Consider the following 18,561-nt stretch of genomic DNA (forward strand, 5'->3'; position numbering starts at 1 on the left):
CAAAGACAGGGCCATAGAAATGGCAGCCAACTCTACCATATTAACAGACAACTGTTAGTAATGTAAAAAAAAAAAAAAAACCTGCGTTACCTGGCGTTTGGGTGTTTTGTCTTTATTCTTTCCATTCTCTGCTGTCAGCTTAACAAACTGGCCATGCTCCGCTGGACGTCTTATTACATTTGTTGTTGAAATTTGAATGCAAACTGCTTCACTTATTGTTTTATCCTTTGTAGCTGTGTCCGTTTCTTCTTCTTCCAGGCATTTTGGAAGAAATGGTTGAACTGCTGCTTCTTCAGCATTCTCTGCATCTTTTTTTTCCAGGCATTTTGGAAGAAAAGAGGCCAAACATGGGTTTAAATACAACACAGCTGCTCGCTCATTGGTCAGAGTGAGCATTATATCGTAGCCGGATTATCCAATAAGCATAATGAGCACTGGCGCCATGCCTATTTGGGGGTTGTTGCTAGAAAGGATACAGCTACAGCCGGAAGTTAAGCAAAACCTAATATAGTAATCTGATTCTATTTGTTCCTCGGGAGGGTTTTAATCCACACCCCCATGTTTTTCCTTAATGTAACGGTTGTCTAGCCGCCACACGCGAGCAGTTTATGGAGAAAAACTCTTTCTTTCCGTTTTCGTGGGACTTTGTGTTAATGATCTGGAAGTCGTAATGTAGAACTTGACACTACAGAGAAGAAGTGTTGTATCTCATTGCTCAGAGCTTTCAAACCACAGGTTGATGCGGTTTCCACTGAAAGATGGTCCGAAACTCATTTATCTGATTATTCAGACACCACATGCTCTCAGGCTGCAGTCATGCTCCTGCTGGCTGCTGGACTGTTCAAACGTGTCGGGAACGCCTTAGGCCACGAGTTCTCAAACGGATCACTCAAAGGTCCACTGATCTGACTTTCAATCAGTAATTTGGTGGTCCCCTCTGAGACCGAGCTTATCGTATACAACAAAAAACTTCTGATTCATAACTTAATAACTGTATATAAGTAATAACTAGTAGAAACATACTGTCTTTTGGAGCTAAAGGCTAACAGTCACCGCGTTCTGCTGGTGTCTTTGGTGTCTTCGTAGCCCTTACAGAAGGTTTTGTATCCAGCCTACATCATACGTATTCTTACTGAATATACTGGTTAAAGGTACAATATGTAACATTTCTGCATTAAAACCAGGGACCTCGTTAGGCCTGTTTTAGAGGGGCTGGAGCTACCCCAAAATGTTCCTAAGCCCCCCCCCAAATAATGAAAATATTATTTTTACAGTGCACTCTGTATCACTCAGTACTTTGAATTAATCTCCCTTCACCGTTCATGTGTTGGTGTCGTCCAGGTGAAATACCAGATCACATCTTTGCCTTTTAGACAAATTAGATGTAAACTGTATGTTATCTAACATTAAAAAAGGGTCTAAAATCTTCCTGAATGACTGGCCCTTGATGTTTTTAAAAAGTACACATACCATGCTGGAGTTAAAGTGCTTAAAACAAGTCAAAGTGCCTCACTCAATAAATAAACATAACTATTCATAAATAATATATTAAATTCACACAAGCTGAGAAATAAATCATAGAATAAAACCACACTGTCAGACGTGCATAAAACCCATGGGATGTGTATTATCATATTCAGATCTAGAGGCAAGTAATTAAATGTGGAATAATAATAATAATAATAATAATAGACAAGACAACAATAAAATAAATAAGGCAGAACCAAAATTATAAATGACAACCAAGGCATTTTTAGAGTATTTATTAAAACATGAATAACATGTGACTCAATAGGTGGGACCCCCTCTGCAGGTGGAAATTAGCCCCCAAAAGTGTTTGTCCACCTTATGGACAATTTCCTCTGTAGGAATACATTTAGGTTTGTTCTGTGGAGGAAAATGCATGTCTGCTAAGACACAACATCTGAAGAGGGTTTTTTCATTTGGATGTATTATCTGAGCATCACATTCATAGAGCTGAGGTGACATTGTAGTTTTTGAACATTTCCAAAATGTGTGTTGACTAAACCTGGTTGGTACTGACTTCCTCACTAAGTCACTAAGACAAACAAATGTTTTCAGATTACTACTTTTTTTTTAAACAGCATAGACAACCCGTAATATAAAAATGTTTTATTTGAAATTGGTTAAAAACATAAATATATAACACTAAAACAAATACATGACACACGTCAGCCGATTCGAAAAGCTGTTGGGAGTAGTTCACAATTCTTGCTAAAACACAACAGACAAATACAATGACAAACATCAGCCGATGTATTACAGAAATTGACCTACTACTTTTAGGTTAGAAGGGTCGGTAGGTCACCGGATGTTCCTCTCCCAGAGAGCTTGCAGGGTTGGTTGTAAAACTCGCTCCCCTTCCACCACCTGCTCCCTCAACACCCCACTGTCCTCCAAGAACTGACACACAGACAACAGGCAATTAGAAAACACTAGTCACATACTATGATGACAGCACCTTACTGTATGAAGGCAGCAGAAAATAGTCGCTGTCGATCAAGACCGCAAAAGTGAATTCAAAGTATAATACATTTCTAAAATGCTGGGAACACAGGCTCAAATTCAGTTGGGTGGGCAAAGAAACTCAAGAAGTCAATTTAAAAAGGTTCAAGTGTAATATATAAATCACTCAAGGGAAGCTTGTAAAACTTACCTCGTTCATCTTCCGCACATTACCAACTTTCCTGCAAACACCCTGGACCTGCTGGATCTGCTCGTCAGTCTGAAACTGTACTGACTGAAGTTGTAGAAACAAACGGCTATCTGATGTGATCCTTGCCTAGCTACTGCGCATGTGCGCCTCCCAACAAAGATGGGATAGAAGTGTGATGCCTCACGCTGTAGTTAAAACAGAGACACAGGGTGAAAAGAGGATCTGCAGCAATGTGCAGTACAACAAAAATATGGTGTTTTTTGAAAATTAAACCATGTAAACCTATTCTGGTACAACCTCTAAATACAGTTATGAACCTGAAATGAGCATAATATGGGCACTTTAAATATAGATTTTGTTTTGGTGTGCATAGCCACTCTGTGCCTGGTGGACTTGGCTGGTAGTGAAAGAATGGAAGACTTGGCTGGAGTTGACGAGCGGATTCCAGAGATGACCGCAATCAATAAGTCCCTCTCACAACTCGCCACTGTCATCAATGCGCTGGCCAAAAAGGTCTGTAAGCAGCAGCAGCCTGGCTGAAAAACAACAATGCTGAGTTCAGAGAGGCTGCAACCTCTGACTCTGTGAAGCCTTAGATATATGCTTTATTTACACGGTACAAAATGCTACATTCATTTTTTCAGTATTCATTTTGTTTGTGACATAAACTGAGTTAATTTGTGTTCCAGGAAAAACACGTTCCATACAGGGACTCTATTCTAACAGACCTTCTGCAGGGCTGCTTGTGTGGAAATGGTAAAACGTGAGTTCTTCATCCACATAGCTTTAAGACGTCAGCAGATGCTGTTTATATTGTGTCACTCGAGGGGTGTTTTCTAAAATTCAGGAGCTAATTAAAAGTAAGATTGACTGCTACATTATTGCAGTTTACGTCCTAAATCAGGGCAGACAAGTTACAACTTTGTTAGCTTTTTGCTGGTTCTTCTTACCCAGGGAAAGTTATTTAGGAAAGGAAGGCATTCTATCTTTGTTAATGCTTACTGTATTTCTGTTTTTCTCATCCCAGCCTGATGATGGTGAACATCGCCCCAGAGCCAGACAGCCTTGTGGCAACCCTAAACTCCTTGAGGTTTGCCAGCAGGGTCAGTGGCATCTTTGGTTGTTTAATGTTCTTTCTTGATGAGACGTGACACGAGTACAATGAGAACATGATGTGAAATTGGAGATAAAGTGAACCTCACCGTAAAGTTATTACATTACTCTATTAGCCAGGAAAGCAAAGAGAAAGCTATTTAAGATAAAGCACAATTGTTCTGATTCTGGTTCAAAAATGCCCCATCTAACAATGTTCAACAATTTTTTTTTTTTTTTCTTTTCTTCAAGTCTTCATCAATGAATTACCATTTTCCTTGAATTCACCATTTCATTGAAATGTGTTGACTAGTTTTAACAAGATGACTCCTGGAATGCTTTAAACACTGATTATGTCCCAGTATCAAATGATCTGAATGTTGCATTGCACTTGGATTTTTGACATGTGACGTTTTGTGTTTGCTCTCTCCACAGGTGAACAGCTGTGTTATAAGGCCGGCAACTGACAACAAATGATAAGACGGTACTCAAAAAACTCAAATTTCAAATGTTACCATTATGGTCACATTTAATGTTCAGTGTAATTGTTTTCCATAGCTTTTGACTTGCATATTGTGCTGTTTGGCACACACTATGGAGCCAATTAGTAAGAACAAAAAACTTTTTATATAGTCTCAATGCTTTGATTAGTGATCACTAATACAGGCTTTTAAACAAAGGTAACCGTATATGTAAATTAAGTGTGTGTGTGTGTACATACTGTATGCATGTTTCTAACTAGTTTTAGATTTCTTTTTAAAAACATCTTGACTGATGTGGTATGGTAATTCTCTTGTTGGGACATTCCCCTCCATTGGACATGTCATTTTAATAAACATAGTTCTGGGCGTGTATGGTCTAGCTGAAAACAACCTGCACACGTAAAAGACTTCGGTAAAGTTAGAAAGATATTCACAGATTCAAACTTCTGGATCAATTACTCTATAGCGAAATGTTACTAAATCACAAACGACGCATCTTTCTTTCCGTAGTAAGGTAAACAACGAGCTACGAACTAATTTTCATCCAAACGAGCCGTCCTCCAACCTGGAGAAATAACATTGGTCTCTACGAGCAGCCGGCGGTGAGACTGCAGTAAGGCCAGTGCTACAACACTGACACAAAAATATGTATTACGGCAGGGAGCTGAGAGGAACGGACTTCAGCGGGAACGACCAGTTTCCCTGGGAGATCACAGGAGATGGATCACGGGCTGTCATCGCGGTGGATAAACTTTACGTTGAAGGCCAGCTTTACCGCGACTGAGACACCACTCCCTGGCTCTACTAGGAATCCAACAAGCCCAGCAACAGGTGAACTGTATCATTGTGATTAGCATCCTTTTTCTTTTCTTTTTCTCTGTCTCTTACCCTCTCATCCGTGACCACTCATATTCCCGCCTAGGCTCAATTATGATAGATATATCTAGATATAGATATCTATGTCTATATGTCTATCTATCTATGTCTATATGTCTATCTAAAATGTGTGTGTGTGCATAAGCCTGTTGCAGAATGTAGTCAGTTAGTGAGAGCGAGATGCCACAACCGCGACACACCAACCCCAGCAGCAGGCAAGAACCCCAGTAGCCAGGGCACTCCTCGACCCCCTTGAAGGATATTTTAAAAATAAAAAATATGATGGGCAGATTTCGGAACAGACCAGATTTGATTGTATGTTTACTCCGGTCTGTCTTTCCTGTCCAGATGAAGATTTCAGTGCAGGAGACGATCCTCAGAGACACAAAGAAAGAGGTCTCCCTTCTCAAAGACACAGTTCATGCTGGGGAGATGGAGCGCAGCAATACCATCCAGGAGGCCGGATATACCACCGGGCTGATTGAGAGGAAGAGGTCTCCTTTCTCAAAGGTCCAGCAGAAAGACGAGCTTCATGCTGGGGAGATGGAGCGCAGGTGGCTCCACAATACCATCCAGGAGCTCAAGGCAAGTTACAACGTGGCGTAACCAGGGCTTAATTTGAGCCGGAACATGTTCCGGCACCTCCGACGTTGGATCCGGAACCTTTATTGGATCCGGCACCTCCTGTGTCACTGTGAAAAATGAATCGCCTAAATGAAAAAATAAATTACTGTTTGTGTAGTGTTCAATGTTGTTATCTGTCTAGTTAGTCTTTATTCCCCATTGAAGTTCCACAAAAATCTCGTGTTTGTATTTTCAATGCGTTTTGAGGTGAATTTTCAGGGTAAGACAAAGGGGGGAGAGGGACGGAGAGAGGGGAGGCACTTCAACAGCGCGGCGCTGCACTTCAAGTGACACAAGCGCTTGTGCTGGTTGAGATGGAGTGCATGTTCTGAAATAAAAATAAACATTGCCCTGATGTACACACAGCGTTGTTTAGGTTTTTTAGTCAGAGAAGCTACGTAGGCAGTGTAATTATTTTTTGTTCCGTTACCTCCAACCCCCGTTTTGAGTCGCCGGATCCACCCCTCCCTCTACGCTCCGGGACCTCCCACTTTACAAATTAAGCACTGGGCGTAACAGCTCAACACAGCCCAGTAACAGAGTTCTTACCATTTTTTAGTTTTTCTTTGATGTATTTTTGTACTTTGTTGTGTGGTTAGCACTAGACAACCGAATCCTTCTGTGTCAAACAACCAAACAAATGTTACTCCTCTCACTAACAAATAACTTGTCCAACTGAATTCTCTTTTCATGCAGGGCAATACAAGGGTGTTTTGCAGAGTGCGTCCACTGGCGGAGGGAGGCCTCAGCAAACACATTCAGCTCCCGGTCAGTGACAAGACAATAACACTGGTCAAAAGAGAGAAGGTGAGAGTCCTGTCAGCATATCAGATCTATAAATAAAGACATGTTTGCTATCTCAAAGATCTCCTTTTTGTTCTCTTTGGCTGCACATTTGGCTATAAGTAGTAACTGCAGTTGTCCTTTTGGATTGTAATTAGGGCCCGAGTGCCGACAGCAGCGAGGCCCTATTGAAACTGAAGGAATTCTTCCTCCGGCAAACGAATCGCCTTTTTGAGGGGCTTAACATATTCACAATGTTGTTTTTGGTCTCTACACCTCCTGAGTGAAGTATCTGGCTCTTAAGCTGCTAAAAGTTCCACCATGTATGTTAACTAGCTAGTTGGTTACTGTGTCCGTCTGCTGTTTGGTGATGAAAATGTAGTGTACGGCAGGGGCCCGTTTCAGGAAGGAGGTTTAACAACCTCTGAGTCTAACCCTGATCTCTGAGTTGATTTACCCTGAGATGGAAACTGAGTTTTCGGTTCCTGAACAGCTTATTTGAGTAGGTTCACTCAGAGTTAAGTGCGTGCCCCACCACAATAAAAAGGCAGCATGAATGGAGCCATGATACTACGATTCACCATGGTAACAACTGCAAACTGGTCGGCGGAAATACTCGTGCTCACATATATTTGAACGTATATTTAGTTTTAAAAAAGCAACACAGCGGCTGCTGCAAAAGAGAATTTTTCGTGGGACCTGCTTTTAAGAGGCGGAGAATTTCCCTCGCAGAATAGAGGCGCGCTCTCACTGGCAGTCTTCGTAAATACAGCGGAATATATAATTAATTTTACCGAAGTGCGCCCTGTTTGTAAATAGCCTGCATCGGTTAAGTCAGTCTTTGTGAACAATTAACGCCCAGAAACAGGCGCAAACGGCTTGATAAATCTATCCCTCAGAGTTTTCACTAAACCTGCTTTCTGAAACGGACCCCTGTTCCTCACAGGTAACACCATGTTTCTACTGGCGCTGTTGATCGACGAAAATTTGTATTTACAAAATAAAAAAATTAAAATCAGCTGATACATCAGTATCCCTCTAAACTGTGGTAACGATGCAGTAACAATGTTGACATGAAAAGAACATTGTCTCACCAGCATTATTTCTGACTTCCCGTCAGTTGTGACTCCATAGATAGATACCATTGAAGGAAATAAAAGTCATAGTATACTGTATGTCGAAAACTCAACTTCCCTCTGAGCTGAATTGAGAGTCAGATCAGTGGACCTTTGAGTGATCTGTTTGAGAACTCGTGGCCTAAGGCGTCCCGACGCGTTTGAACAGTCCAGCAGCCAGCAGAAGCATGACTGCAGCCCCGTCCCTCTAACTGCCTCAACACCAACTAGCTAAGCTCCCCCCTAGTCTTCATGTGGCTTGCGGCGGGTATTTACGCACTGAAACCCAGCGGACTAGCAAAGCCGGCAGGCAACCCCACAAACACCCGCTGACGTGCTCCCGAGACAGCTGCCCTGAAGCAGCTGACACTAACCACGTCACCACAACACTACAACCCAACGGACTCCAAAGGGAATCCGCTCTTCAGCCTGCAGGGACAGAGCAGCAGCCATTTAGAAACCAGGAGATTCGGCGCAGTACTGAATTCGGTACTCTTTGCTGTATACTGCTTTTTTGCCACACAGCATCATTTTGTGATTAATTACATGCCACGCAACACAGTAATACAGCAGAGACCTTATTTATTGATACATTTCAATATCGATCCAGCTTAACGTTGCTACAATTTGCTGGTTGACGTTAATGCCAATGCTTAATGCTAATGCTTGGTGGTTAACATTATGAGGGTACAACATCATTCAACACGCTCAAAGTTATTTTTAGTATGAATGTTTTGACCACGGTTAACAGCACTGGGCTAACACACGAATAAGTTCACAATCAATCAAAATGTATTTATATAGCACTTTACAGCACTTACACTTTAAAGTTCTTTACATCAGGAGCCAAGTACAAAAACAGCACATACAATAAAAAGAATGAAGCATATAACAATAAAATCAGAAAAGGTTGCAAAGAAACGGGAGAGTGAAATTGTCACACCACTACTACGTATTAACCACGCCACTGCTCAAAAGGTAGTTCCACCCTCAGAAGGAAAAAAGCCATCAAAAGGGGTCGATCATTACACTTTTCCATTACTGATTACATAACGAATCTACGCAAATGGTTCAATGTAATATGCTCCTCTTTGTTTTCTCAGGAGTTACTATCTGAACAAAATATAATCCTTAAAGGAAAGATTTTCAGAATGGAGGAGGAAGAAGAACTAATAGTAATAAATGACAGAAGCGCAGGAGAGAACGTGGCATGTTGTTGAGGTAAAATGTAAAAATGTAAAGTCTGCTTGTTCTTGATCTTTTAAAATCTATTTTGGATGAGATGGTTACTATTGTCTTCACTTCTTAAATTTCCAGAAAGAGTTGAAGGATGAGCTGGAGAGGATTTTCCTCACTGAGTCTGAACAAAACACTATACTTCAGGGAAAGATTTCCGTTTTGCTGGAGGAAATGAAAGAGGCCACTAATGAAGAATTAGGAGAGAATATGGTTGCAGCTTTATTATTATTATATTATTATTATTATTATTATTATTATTATTATTATTATTAGTAGTAGTAGTAGTAGTAGTAGTAGTAGTATTATTAATTTACTAGGACACTGAATTACTTGCCTCTAGATTTTTTTTTTTTGGTTCAATATTTACTTTTTCTTTAGAGGAAAAATTGCAGTATCACCTAGAGGAGCTGAACATGTTTTTCATGGATTTAAATGTCTAGATGAGATATATAAGAGCAATCAAGACCTCAAGAGCTACTGCGCCCTAACAGACCATAAAGTGGATCAACTGTCAGAAGAAAACGGTGTACTTGCCACAAATGTAGCCAGGCCGTTTCAGACTGACGAGCAGATCCAGCAGGTCCAGGGTGTTTGCAGGAAAGTTGGTAATGTGCGGAAGATGAACGAGGTAAGTTTTACAAGCTTCCCTTGAGTGATTTATATATTACACTTGAACCTTTTTAAATTGACTTCTTGAGTTTCTTTGCCCACCCAACTGAATTTGAGCCTGTGTTCCCAGCATTTTAGAAATGTATTATACTTTGAATTCACTTTTGCGGTCTTGATCGACAGCGACTATTTTCTGCTGCCTTCATACAGTAAGGTGCTGTCATCATAGTATGTGACTAGTGTTTTCTAATTGCCTGTTGTCTGTGTGTCAGTTCTTGGAGAACGACAGCAGTGGGGTGTTGAGGGAGCAGGTGGTGGAAGGGGAGCCAATTTTACAACCAACCCTGCAAGCTCTCTGGGTGAGGAACATCCGGTGACCTACCGACCCTTCTAACCTAAAAGTAGTAGGTCAATTTCTGTAATACATCGGCTGATGTTTGTCATTGTATTTCTCTGTTGTGTTTTAGCAAAAATTGTGAACAACTCCCAACAGCTTTTCGAATCGGCTGACGTGTGTCATGTATTTGTTTTAGTGTTATATATTTGTTTTTAACCAATTTCAAATAAAACATTTTTATATTACGGGTTGTCTATGCTGTTAAACAAATGTTACAAATGTTTTCAGATTACTACTTTTTTTTAGTCTTAGTGACATAGTGAGGAAGTCAGTACCAACCAGGTTTAGTCAACACACATTTTGGAAATGTTTAAAAACTACAATGTCACCTCAGCTCTATGAATGTGATGCTCAGATAATACATCCAAATGAAAAAACCCTCTTCAGATGTTGTGTCTTAGCAGACATGTATTTTCCTCCACAGAACAAACCTAAATGTATTCCTACAGAGGAAATTGTCCATAAGGTGGACAAACACTTTTGGGGGCTAATTTCCACCTGCAGAGGGGGTCCCACCTATTGAGTCACATGTTATTCATGTTTTAATAAATACTCTAAAAATGCCTTGGTTGTCATTTATAATTTTGGTTCTGCCTTATTTATTTTATTGTTGTCTTGTCTATTATTATTATTATTATTATTATTATTATTCCACATTTAATTACTTGCCTCTAGATCTGAATATGATAATACACATCCCATGGGTTTTATGCACGTCTGACAGTGTGGTTTTATTCTATGATTTATTTCTCAGCTTGTGTGAATTTAATATATTATTTATGAATAGTTATGTTTATTTATTGAGTGAGGCACTTTGACTTGTTTTAAGCACTTTAACTCCAGCATGGTATGTGTACTTTTTAAAAACATCAAGGGCCAGTCATTCAGGAAGATTTTAGACCCTTTTTTAATGTTAGATAACATACAGTTTACATCTAATTTGTCTAAAAGGCAAAGATGTGATCTGGTATTTCACCTGGACGACACCAACACATGAACGGTGAAGGGAGATTAATTCAAAGTACTGAGTGATACAGAGTGCACTGTAAAAATAATATTTTCATTATTTGGGGGGGGGCTTAGGAACATTTTGGGGTAGCTCCAGCCCCTCTAAAACAGGCCTAACGAGGTCCCTGGTTTTAATGCAGAAATGTTACATATTGTACCTTTAACCAGTATATTCAGTAAGAATACGTATGATGTAGGCTGGATACAAAACCTTCTGTAAGGGCTACGAAGACACCAAAGACACCAGCAGAACGCGGTGACTGTTAGCCTTTAGCTCCAAAAGACAGTATGTTTCTACTAGTTATTACTTATATACAGTTATTAAGTTATGAATCAGAAGTTTTTTGTTGTATACGATAAGCTCGGTCTCAGAGGGGACCACCAAATTACTGATTGAAAGTCAGATCAGTGGACCTTTGAGTGATCCGTTTGAGAACTCGTGGCCTAAGGCGTTCCCGACACGTTTGAACAGTCCAGCAGCCAGCAGGAGCATGACTGCAGCCTGAGAGCATGTGGTGTCTGAATAATCAGATAAATGAGTTTCGGACCATCTTTCAGTGGAAACCGCATCAACCTGTGGTTTGAAAGCTCTGAGCAATGAGATACAACACTTCTTCTCTGTAGTGTCAAGTTCTACATTACGACTTCCAGATCATTAACACAAAGTCCCACGAAAACGGAAAGAAAGAGTTTTTCTCCATAAACTGCTCGCGTGTGGCGGCTAGACAACCGTTACATTAAGGAAAAACATGGGGGTGTGGATTAAAACCCTCCCGAGGAACAAATAGAATCAGATTACTATATTAGGTTTTGCTTAACTTCCGGCTGTAGCTGTATCCTTTCTAGCAACAACCCCCAAATAGGCATGGCGCCAGTGCTCATTATGCTTATTGGATAATCCGGCTACGATATAATGCTCACTCTGACCAATGAGCGAGCAGCTGTGTTGTATTTAAACCCATGTTTGGCCTCTTTTCTTCCAAAATGCCTGGAAAAAAAAGATGCAGAGAATGCTGAAGAAGCAGCAGTTCAACCATTTCTTCCAAAATGCCTGGAAGAAGAAGAAATGGACACAGCTACAAAGGATAAAACAATAAGTGAAGCAGTTTGCATTCAAATTTCAACAACAAATGTAATAAGACGTCCAGCGGAGCATGGCCAGTTTGTTAAGCTGACAGCGGAGAATGGAAAGAATAAAGACAAAACACCCAAACGCCAGGTAACGCAGGTTTTTTTTTTTTTTACATTACTAACAGTTGTCTGTTAATATGGTAGAGTTGGCTGCCATTTCTATGGCCCTGTCTTTGACAGTCTAAAGAGCACACTAGACGTGTCTCTGGACCCGTCGCTGTGCTCCATCACTCACATGGTGCTGCCTCCGTTGGGGCCCAGGAAGGACAGGATCTGTCCCTCGGTGAAGCGCCAGCTTCTTCCCGTGGCGGAAAACCTTCACCGGGTTCTCCATGTAGACACTAGGCTCCTCCTCGATACACACAGCTGGAAAAAACTTTAATCATCTGTCCAGGAAGTGACAACAGTTTTAGTGTATATACACAGGAGAATCAAATTGTTAGTTACCACCGTGTGGTAACTCTGAATTACAGCAGTCTCACCTTCTAGGTCTCACCTTCAGCAGTCTCACCTCCTTTCTGGCTCAGAGAACACTGCTGGACTTTCCCTCTCTACAGGACAGTAGGACTTGCTGAGGCTCGAGGGATCCCGTACCGACCTGAGACGCACAGCACACAAACCTTGGGAAAACTCAGACTAATCACCACAATATCTGGGTTAGGGCTGGGCGATAAATCCATTTCTCTATTAACTCGACTTAATCGTGCGTGTATGAGTCAAAACAAAATAAAGTTAAAACTTCTGTTGAACATTATTTGAAAATGGTGAAAAATGTGGATCAGATTCCCAAAGTCCAAGATGACGTCCTCAAATGTCTTGTTTCTGTTGAACAATTTCTTTGTCATCTGCAGATCGATTTTCAGTGGGGGGGGGGGATCTATTTAAAATCGTGAATCAGATTTGTTTTGCTTTCCCTGCAAAATGACGTAAGTGGGCCCCAGGGGATGAGGGCCAAACATTACTGGGCCTTGGCACAAAAACCTTTGCAAAAGGTTGATAACAGTAGTAGCATTTTGGATTCAGATGTTAAATGAAAGATAATCAAATACTGAGAAAAGTGCATGAATTAAACTGTTAACTGTTCAGACAAGTTGTAAATGTCGTTTATCTTAAATCTCATTTCAATCAGCCAGTTGTATAAATATGTAGAGGGATAATTAGATACCTTCTGTGTGATCTGATGCATTAGTCACTTGCAGTTCTCCATTGGTAACACCAGCCTCAATGGAGAACAGAGCTGCCCAACAGGAGAACAGGATTCTGACTGTGAAATTATAACAAGTATCAGATGATTAGTGGTATCATTTTTCTAACTAGACAAAATGTTATGTTACAGTTCATCATATGCATTTGCATGGTGATTAAATTCCAACAGCTCACTCCTAACCCTATCCCTAATTTAGTGTAGGTGTAGTGGATTTGAATCTGGACCTGGTCTTATGTGGTCGACATATAAACAAATTTATAAAACTGTGCGTAGGATCCTTACTAAAAGTGTACATACGCCCAAGAGCCCAAAATGGCGTACGCCAAAAAAAAGTCTGATTTATAAAACCGTGTGTACTCACTTCTGTAAGCAGTGTTCCCTTTAGAAATCAGAGATTACCTACAAGTGTGCGTACATGGATCAGCCTCTTATCCTGCCCTGTACACGCCCATTTTTAACCATAAATAGTCAATGCAAAGCACCTCGTGAATGCTGATCAGTATATGAATGACACTGGCAGTTGTTACACCGAATCATGACGACTGGCGGAGAAAAAGCAAAAGACTTCTGAAGGCCGTTTCACATTGTACGCGGCATGCGCTGCGCTCGCCGCTAGGTTGTCCTATTCCAAACTATATTTGTTGTGCTTGCCGCCGGGCTCAGCGCAAATTTACGTCATACATGCGCCAATATTTGAATGCACGTCACGTCTGCGTCCTGTGTTTACATCAGACGTGCGACATTGTGGCTACACAGTAGTGATTTGGTGGAGACGATGTTTCTGTCTTTGAAACAAAAGAAAGCCTTGGCACTTGCCCCGGTTGTGAGGAGAAGACGGAGGAAGGCACCCGCAAGAAGGGTGTGGGTGCACGAGATCCCTCAGGTCCAGAGAGCAGTTGGGGGAATTCCGGCTGGTGAAGGAGCTCCGCTTTCACTGTGACCGGTTCCAGGAGTACTTTCGGCTCAACAGGGAGCAATTTGACAGTCTGCTGACGAGAGTCGGGCCTACGATTTCCCGGATGCGAACAACATTCCGAAAGCCCATTTCTACAACGGAGCGTCTGGCTGTTTGTCTCTCCCTGACGTGTGGCTCCAGACAAGACAGTATGGAAAAGTACTTTCAAGTCTGCCCCTGCACCACTTTTTTGTCTCCTCTCCTTTATGTACCTGTCCCTTAGGTTCTTCCACCTTTTCTTACACTCCTCCTCTAAATAGATGAAGACGTGTGGATTATTTTAATTTCTAAATAAAATGTTGCATTTCAACACCATTTGTCATTGCATGTTTATATACTTAAGAGGTCTGCAGTCATTGCAGTTGGGTATAATAAAGCTAAGATATGAGCCTACATTCATACATGCATCATTCATTCTCTGGAAAACACTTTGTTTAATGCATTTGTGCAATTAATTCCTCCAAAACTGGAGCTTATACATTTGGAAATGGGTAGTTATTCTGTGTAAAGGCCAATATACCTACCTATATACCTATATGTGAACTTCAATGAAAATGAACATGACTTGTGTCAATCAGTCCAAACATATTTTACATCATATAAACAAATACAATATTATTGTGTAAATACAACCGAGTGTAAATTGTAATTTCCCCATTGGGGATCAATAAAGAGTATAAATTATTTATTTTTTTTAATAAAAAATACAAATATATCCTTCAAATACCTGTATGGAGCTGTATAATCAACTTGGTATTTGGTTTTCGCAGCTCACAACAGTAGGCTACAGTTCTCAGTTGCTTTGGTGCATTTCTCAGATCAGAGATGACAATAATGTGTAACTTTGTCACATAGGGAATAGTGCTCCCTTTCATGTGCATTGTTCATTAGACTATACTTACAGAGTGAACTGTTAAATATGGACAACAACACAAAGCAGTTTCACTATCTTGGTATAAACAATGGCATAAGTCAGTTTGATTCATTGTTACTTGCTTTGGACATAAACAAAAGATTTCCAGAAAGATACACGATTTCTCAGGTCAGTCACTATGCAGTGCAGTTTACACCAATTGTTTTAAGAAATGCACTCACTGTTGTGCAAATGCAATTATGATTTGACAAATGCACCAAAGTAACTGAGAAAAAATGTAACATAGGATTGTATTTCAGTGGAGACATATGTTGATTTCACATAGCTAAAACAAACCTGAATGATTTCAATTAAGAGGCTACAATAATCTACACAGCTGGCATGCTTATTATGGTGAAATATGCTTCCACAGCATAGTTTTGCGTCCGAGGTCTCTGTACGACCTCGAACTTGTGTCGTAGCCTATACAGCTCTGGGAGATCGCTGACGGCCAAAATCAACCTCTCGTCCATGTTCCGTTTGTGGATCCACGTGTATTCTGTGTTTTTGTTGTTGTTTTTTCAGACACTTGAATGCACGTCACAGCGCACTGCGGCCGCTCTTGCGCGTGCCGCGGTCAAAGTTGAACCATGTTGAACTTTGACCGCGGCACGCGCAAGAGCGGCCAGACCAGTTCTTTTGCGCGCATGCCATTGACAATAATGGGTTTCATAGCGCAGCGCTGCCGTTTGCGCGTACAATGTGAAACGGCCTTCAGACGTTCAGGAATTGCTGCGAATTGAATTATAATTTCGGCCTGTTCTTGCACAGTGTAGGGAAACCTGATCTATAACTACATGTATTAATAATACCTTCCAAAACGGCAGGCATTACGGCACTCAGGGACAGCTTCGATAGACCTATATAATAAGATTTAACAGAACTATATATTATATCCAAACAAGACTTAGTGATAAAGTTGAAGATTATATATAATATTTATAAAAAAATTAATAAAAAAAAAACACTTAGCTGTCTGACATTTCCCTCTGGAAACAGCCGGTTTCCCCCAGAGTGGCGAGGACCTGTATTTGGACCGGGATGGACTGGGATGGCACGGTTCCGGCAGCAACATTACGCACGGGGGTCACGCAGTATCAGAATCAGAAAAAGCTTTATTGCCAAGTACGTTTACACACACAAGGAATTTGTCCTGGTGTTGTAGGTGCATGTCACATTAAAGCAACACGCACAGACACACCGAGTCGCCATATGCGGCGCCATCACAACTCTCTCTTAACTCTCGCAGGGACAGATACAGCATGACATGAGGAGAGGAGAGGGAAAAGAAAAGCAACTCTCAGACTATCCTCATAAAGATAAGAACAGTGTGGGAACAGGAAAAAACACCTCAGCACGTAAGCACACAACGTACATTTGCACTGCTGAACATAACATAACAAATGTACAGTTGCACATTTAGCGGCGAAGGCGTGGGACTGGGGAGAGGGTAGGATTTAGTATAGTATATATATTTACAAGAATTTGTGATTGTTAACACCTTGCCAAAATCACAGCATCAACTAGTTGTACACCCCCCCCCGAGATACAATTTTAAGACGCAAGTCTAATAGGCAAACCCACTTTTCTTCATGCAGGTTTTGTCACGAACAGTATTAAAGTTAGGACTGATAACGAGGACATTAAGGGTAACGATTGCGCGAGAGCTTAACGGCTGTATTTCCAGACTGACATTTGATGATATATGCACAGTATTAAAGACATATATTTAGTTATTTAGGCTACACTGTGTTCTGCCATTATCTAATGCTAGGGTATTTGATGCTATCCTGTATTCCATGGGGTCGGGTCACCTCCTCCTCCTGCGCTCAGTAGCGGACTCTGTGACGGTGAGACAGCGCCGATTAAATATTAAGAACAAATTTTTATTTAAGATTTGAGTTGGAGGTGTTTATGGAGCACTTATCACTCATTACAAGCGCTAATAACACTGCTGGATTTAATCTTCATGGTAATGTGGATAATATGGAGTGAAGAAATGTGCGCGAGGCATCAATACTTGAAAATATTACAAGTAATCGTTATTCCCATTTACTTTCTGCAGTCTGACTTCAGTTCACCACCTCACCATCTGCGTCGCCAGTTCCTATTGTCTCCAAAATGTGCGTAGGCATGGCTCAGAGTTTGCGTGGAGGACCGCACATTCTCCCGTCATGTTTGGTTTTTATAAATCACAACCTTTGCGTGGGAGGTGGCGTACGCACATTTTCAGCCCCGTTTTGTGCGTAGGCCACGTTTATAAATGAGACCCCTGGTCTAATGTGGTCTACATATGAAAAAAACTGAAATCTCCCTTTATTGCGTTCTCAAAGACAAAGCTTTCACAAATCTAAAAGTGTGTTTTAGACATAATTAATAATTTACCTTAATGACTTACATGCTTTCAATACAGTCAGAGGTGAATTAAACGGAGGATCAGTCACTCAGCAGTGTAAGTCATGTTTCCTGCTGAATGGGAAGCTAACTGAGAGTTAAAGTTGTGTTCTTGTTAAACAGAGAACACTGTTTGGAGATTCAAAGAGACTCACCATAGTTTAGTTGAGCAGTGTGCTGTCCAACAGCTCCGGAGGGAACTGCTAACCTACAGGCTCAACAGCCACACAGCTGTTTCAGGTGATCTGGCTGAGTGGGGGGCGGGGTTACACTGATTGATTGACATCTCCCTCCTGTTAGGGCGGGACTAATGACAGCTTCATCATTCTTATTGGAAGAAAAGATGAGTGTATATGTAATTCCCATTTAAGCTCCGCCCACCTTCAGCCTGAGCAGAGTTGAATCAGCCAGAAGAAGTGAAATCACCTGTGAGCTGTTCACTGCTCTCAGGGCTGGAGTGTAACTAAGTACATTTACTCCAGTACTGTCCTTCAGTCCAAATGTTGAACTACTTGTACTTTAGAACTTTATATATTTGAGAAATATTGTACTTTTTACTCCACTACATTCATCTGACAGCTTTAGTTACTAGTTACTTTACACATTAAGATTTCTGCACACAGAACACATGTAGCCTAGTTTATAAAATCTGATGTTTGATTCTAAAGTAAACTAGCCAACAATATAACAGCATACAAGTCCAGCTGAGATGATCAGACCATTACACACCAGTGTGTGTGTGTGTGTGTGTGTGTGTGTGTGTGTGTGTGTAGACCATTAAACACACAACTGTTTGGATCCTTTACACTTTCTACTATGTTTTAATACTTTAACTACATTCCCCTGATGATACTTACACACTTTTTACTTTCAATCCAGGACTTTAACTGTAACAGAGTATTTTTACAGTGTGGTATTAATACTTTTACTGCAGTAATCTAAATACTTCTTCCAGCACTGACTGCGCTTCATGGTTTCAAAGGCCAAAGAGCAGCTGAATGTGATTGGTCGAGGGTCACAAAGGAAGATCCTATATTGATTGAGCATTATGGATGTTTT

Source organism: Sander lucioperca, chromosome 11 (genome assembly GCF_008315115.2).
Source record: "Sander lucioperca isolate FBNREF2018 chromosome 11, SLUC_FBN_1.2, whole genome shotgun sequence".
NCBI lineage: Eukaryota > Metazoa > Chordata > Actinopteri > Perciformes > Percidae > Sander > Sander lucioperca.